Source organism: Dermochelys coriacea, chromosome 10 (genome assembly GCF_009764565.3).
Source record: "Dermochelys coriacea isolate rDerCor1 chromosome 10, rDerCor1.pri.v4, whole genome shotgun sequence".
In the NCBI taxonomy this organism is placed as follows: domain Eukaryota; kingdom Metazoa; phylum Chordata; order Testudines; family Dermochelyidae; genus Dermochelys; species Dermochelys coriacea.
In genome coordinates, this window is record NC_050077.1 from 20,800,332 (window position 1) to 20,806,528 (window position 6,197).

At 42.6% G+C, this 6,197-nt stretch overlaps 1 protein-coding gene across 1 annotated transcript in view; it reads left to right on the top strand.

The window, feature by feature from the left end:
• Positions 1-6,197, top strand: part of SNX29 (sorting nexin 29) — a 477,394-nt gene that overhangs the window by 291,746 nt on the left and 179,451 nt on the right.

The following is a 6,197-nucleotide window of genomic DNA, read 5'->3' on the forward strand; positions in this document are numbered from 1 at the left end:
TCCGATGAAGTGAGCTGTAGCTCACGAAAGCTTATGCTCTAATAAATTTGTTAGTCTCTAAGGTGCCACAAGTACTCCTTTTCTTTTTGAGAAGACTTTGTGTTTCAGTCCCATTCTTGCAGTTAAATCACCTCATGAACTGAAACAGTTATTTTCTAGTACAGGATAGTGTGAGGGCTCTTGCTATCTCTTCCTCTCTAGGACAACTGTCATGGAGGGCGTAAGACAGAAGCAGCAGGTAATACTTCCATAATGCTAACATTTACAAATGGCATCACAGAGGTACTGGAAGTTGCAAAGAGTTTAAGGTGGTATCTAATTATATGTCTACACTGCAAGTAAACACCCGTGGCTGACCTATTTCAGCTGACTTGGGCTTGTGGGGCTCGGGCTGTAGAGCTAAAAAACTAAGTCATCTGGCCTTGGGGGGAGCCTGGGTGCTAGGACCCTCCCACCTTGTGAGCATTTTGTAAGCATTATTACAATTTTTCTTGGAACTCTTTTTTCATAACCTTTGACCTGGAAAGGATGGTTGCCATAACATTGTGACATGAGTTTATCTGTATAGGCCTTCCAGGGAGAGAGAATTTTCAGCTAACTCATATAAAAAATCCCAGATCTAATATAGTTTTTCTGTACACCCTTATGTTGCAATTTTAAGGTCTGATATCTCATGAACTACCATCTCGTGATCTACCAGGGATAGTGAGAAGTGCTTAATTCCAAATCCCAGCTTTTCAGGGAGACCTCAGCTGAAATCAAGATTATGCATTAAGTGCTTTAGGAATTCCATTTGGCTCTAATAGGGGCTTTAACAAGTGTACATCTCAGCCATGAAAAATATCTAAAATGTGGATGGTATTTCCAAGAAGACTACATCTGACTGATATGGATTTACTAAACACTATAAAAGCTAACATGCACCAAGAACTCTCACTCTTTGTCCTTGTCTTAGTTATTGGTGCTGAGTTGGGGGGGAAACCCAACCATTCTCACAGCTGCCTTTTCTATGTCTTCTATCCATTTTGCCCTCTCTTCATTGCTCTTTAACACTCCAGCCTCTGCTCAGAGAAACCAAATAAAACCCAGTGTAATCTAAGCTCAGGGTTTAGTAATCTTGTTCAGATCATGTAGTATATGGTTTCAACAGCTCCCAATTGCCCACACAGAGTAGTTTGAATCCCTCACTAGTACAATAGTAACCATCTTTTTGTATATGACTTTAAGCTCATTATGAAATATAAGACTAAAAGTCAGGAGTTTTTAAAGATTACTTGCTATTATTATGCTATATTGAATGAATGACAGTGAATTTGCTGTATAAAGCTCTCAAGAACAGATAGGTTTGTTCACCAGAGTTCTGTTTTTTCTTAGAATTTTCCCCAGAGATCTGATCATGCAGTAGTTAATTTGATTGATTGATTTGAGTTGATTAGGCTCAAACATAAGGAGTAGGTACAGGGTATATCACACATCCAACGTTACACAGAAACCCTCTTCCTTTATATACGTTTACACATCACATTACATTCATTGTATATTCCAGCACGTGTTTTGGGATTGGCTTGTTTACTTTACAGTAACCAAGCCCTGTAAAACATGTTTTTTCCACATGCTGTCCATGTTCGACTTTACCTCATTTTTGCACTCCCGACTTCTCTTTTCCACTGTCATTCTGTTCTTAGTAAATTGTTCCCTGGCAGTTCCCCCTTTTTATCTTAGCTAGCTCAAAATCTTTTTTTAACTCACAGACCTATTTACTTATCTTAGCACAAACATTGCATGTTCAGCCTGCTGATCTAGTTACCGGTCTAAATCTGCTGTCCAAAAAATGAGAACTTCCCCATGTTTAATTACTCACATAGAATCATAGAATCATAGAATCATAGAATATCAGGGTTGGAAGGGACCCCAGAAGGTCATCTAGTCCAACCCCCTGCTCAAAGCAGGACTAAGTCCCAGTTAAATCATCCCAGCCAGGGCTTTGTCAAGCCTGACCTTAAAAACCTCTAAGGAAGGAGATTCTACCACCTCCCTAGGTAACGCATTCCAGTGTTTCACCACCCTCTTAGTGAAAAAGTTTTTCCTAATATCCAATCTAAACCTCCCCCATTGCAACTTGAGACCATTACTCCTCGTTCTGTCATCTGCTACCATTGAGAACAGTCTAGAGCCATCCTCTTTGAAACCCCCTTTCAGGTAGTTGAAAGCAGCTATCAAATCCCCCCTCATTCTTCTCTTCTGCAGACTAAACAATCCCAGCTCCCTCAGCCTCTCCTCATAAGTCATGTGCTCTAGACCCCTAATCATTTTTGTTGCCCTTCGTTGTACTCTTTCCAATTTATCCACATCCTTCCTGTAGTGTGGGGCCCAAAACTGGACACAGTACTCCAGATGAGGCCTCACCAGTGTCGAATAGAGGGGAACGATCACGTCCCTCGATCTGCTCGCTATGCCCCTACTTATACAACCCAAAATGCCATTGGCCTTCTTGGCAACAAGGGCACACTGCTGACTCATATCCAGCTTCTCGTCCACTGTCACCCCTAGGTCCTTTTCCGCAGAACTGCTGCCGAGCCATTCGGTCCCTAGTCTGTAGCGGTGCATTGGATTCTTCCATCCTAAGTGCAGGACCCTGCATTTATCCTTATTGAACCTCATTAGATTTCTTTTGGCCCAATCCTCCAATTTGTCTAGGTCCTTCTGTATCCTATCCCTCCCCTCCAGCGTATCTACCACTCCTCCCAGTTTAGTATCATCCGCAAATTTGCTGAGAGTGCAATCCACACCATCCTCCAGATCATTTATGAAGATATTGAACAAAACGGGCCCCAGGACCGACCCCTGGGGCACTCCACTTGACACCGGCTGCCAACTAGACATGGAGCCATTGATCACTACCCGTTGAGCCCGACAATCTAGCCAGCTTTCTACCCACCTTATAGTGCATTCATCCAGCCCATACTTCCTTAACTTGCTGACAAGAATGCTGTGGGAGACCGTGTCAAAAGCTTTGCTAAAGTCAAGAAACAATACATCCACTGCTTTCCTTCATCCACAGAACCAGTAATCTCATCATAAAAGGCGATTAGATTAGTCAGGCATGACCTTCCCTTGGTGAATCCATGCTGACTGTTCCTGATCACTTTCCTCTCCTCTAAGTGCTTCAGGATTGATTCTTTGAGGACCTGCTCCATGATTTTTCCAGGGACTGAGGTGAGGCTGACCGGCCTGTAGTTCCCAGGATCCTCCTTCTTCCCTTTTTTAAAGATGGGCACTACATTAGCCTTTTTCCAGTCATCCGGGACTTCCCCCGTTCGCCACGAGTTTTCAAAGCCAGGCCTACATAGGGTTGCCAGGTGTCCAGTTTTCGACTGGAACGCCTGGTTGAAAAAGGATCCCTAGTCTCTCCGGTCAGTTAAAAGTCCAGTCGGCAGCACAGCAGCTCTAAGGCAAGCTCCTGGCCTACCCTGGCTCTGCGTGGCTTCTGGAAGCAACCAGCATGTCCCTGTGGTCCCTAGGCGCTGTCCCCACCCCGAGCGCCGGCTCTGCAGTTCACATTGTCTGGGACTATGGCCAATGGGAGCTCTGCGGGCAGTGCCTGTGGGTGAAGGCAGTGTCTGGAGCCTCCGTGGCTGCCACTGCGCCTAGGAGCCAGAGGACATGTCGCTGCTTCCAGGAACTGCCTCAGGTATTCGCCGCCTGGAGCCTGCACCACATCTTGAACCCTTCTCCAGCCCTGAGCTCCCTCCCACACCCCAACTCCATCCTGGAGCCCACACCCCTTTCCACAACCCAACTGCTTGCCCCAGGCCTGAGCTCCCTTCCAGAGCCTGCACCCCACTCCCCCTTCCGAACCCCAACACTCTGTCTCAGCCCTGAGGCCCCTTCTGCACCCAAGCTCCCTCCCAGAGCCCACACCTCCTCCCTCACTCTGAACCCCTTGGCCCCGGCCATAACCCAGAGCCCACACCCCCAGCCAGAGCCTTCACCCCACCACATCCCCACCCCCTGCCCCAGTCCGGAGCCCCCTCCTACACCCTGAACCCCTCATTTCTGGCCCATCCTGAATCCCGCACCCCCCAGCCAGAGCATCACCCCTTCCCACACCGCAACCCCCGCCACAGCCTGGTGAAAATGAACAAGAGAGCGAGTGTGGGGGAGAGGGAGTGACGGTGGGGGGGAAATGGAGTGAGTGGGGGAAGGGCCTTGGAGAAGGCTGTTCGGTTTTCTGCAATCAGAAAGTTGGCAATCCTACACATGGTACAGTACAATGCAGTGAAGGGGCAATCTCGGGCACCATCCCTCCTCTTTAGCTTATGCTGCATATATCTGCCCTCACAGAAACCAGCCTACTCATGTGCTTTCTGAACAAATTAAGGGCTGTTAATCATAGTCTTTGGTCATCTGCACCCAGGCATGAATTCCAGTTTACATAAAAGTACAATTAAATACTGACAACACTTATTAAAATCCCTGGAATTTATGTCACTTTTGGTTTGGATTAAGGTTTATTCAGTCACTTCAGATAACTGAGTTCTTTTTCTTTAGTTCTTGAGTGAAATGATTGCATTTTATACTAAACTTATCTGCAGTTCACTTTTCAAAATCTTGGTTTGACTGCTTATTTACTTAAAGAAATATTAAAAACTCAGTCCAATTTGCAAGTGAGAAGTCATAACTCAATTTTAACCATTGCCAGATTAAAAAAGGAAGAAGAAACACACCTTAATTTTCAACAACTTCTACAAAAAATTAAAGGTCATTATGGTATTTAATTTTTTTTTCCAAAAAAATATCCCACTAAAATCCAACAGATTTTCAGTCTCTTTCAAGTAAATAAACTCAATTGACATTCTCAGCTGTTACATGTCAGTCATTGGGGAAAAATCTACTCTGAGTTTAAGTACTTGAACTAATTTTAAACAAACATTTCTTTATGGAATTTAGCAGAGAGATTATTTCCTGGTCATGTTAAGTTTCAGAATCTCCACTAGAACTATTTTTATAAACTATCTTCCTTTTAAAATTTACTCTAGACAACCACAGTAGTTTCATACTTTCAAAAAATAGAGTGAAATATGAAACATCACCATGTAATTCCTGATTTATATTTTGAATTTTAATCCCAATTATAAATGTTAGTTGTTTTCTCAATAGGATGTTATTAACAATCATGAAGCACTGCACTTCTTTATTTATGCCTGCCTGTGCTATTAGGTGATTTTTCAGCATTTTTACTACAAAACTGTTCCTGGTCAGGTCTAAAGGTCTCGCCAGGCTGAAACATGGCACATAAAGTCTGTGCTCATTCTTTTCCCCTATAAATGTTTAGTACAATAGCATCTCTGATATTTTAATTTTCACAACTGGAGTTTTAAAACAATTAACCAGTTTTGGATGTTTATTTATGTAAATAGTTTGTTGGGCATTACAATGTGGAAGACACACGTTTAGTATTTATGGGTGTATTAAAAAGTAACAGTCATTATTTGAAAGTGGATCACAATGTATGTATCAACATAGTACTAGCTCCAGTAGTACAGAACAAAATACAAAGCTGTTCAAAAGTGCTGTTGTCAGAGATCAATTTAATAACATTTCCAGAGAGCAAACACACACAATACTCTGCAAGTCTCCAAGGGAGCCATGTTTGGAGTGCAGAGATCTAAATCATTCTGACCCACTGTAAACTATTGAGTAAATAATGTGAATTTTGCAGAAGACCTTGAATAGTTATGTGAACAGCCTGTGTTTAAAAAAAAAACAACCCTACAAAAATGGCACCCTTAATTCCAATCCACCATCAATTCAAGTCTATTATTAGGCAGAGAAAAACAAATACATGGTACTATAAAATACCATGTCATAGATTTTTTTTTCTCTTATGTCAGACACCTTTCAATGGAATCTGAGCTCCTTAGAGCCTAAATTACCTTCCATTATAGTAGCTTCATTTATCAAAATACAAGACAGCAATCAACACAGCACTGAAATATAAATCAGAAGAAAATATTGGATAATTTTTATACAGTGGGTGAAAGAGGATGTAGTATTCATGGCAAGATTTCCTTCTCACTTTAAATCTCTGACTTTTTATCAATTTAGTACAGATATTTGATGTACGTATTCTACAAGATGTACTGGGACTTAGTGGAGAAGCTTCCACTGGTTGTTTAGCAATTAATTTTCCATGT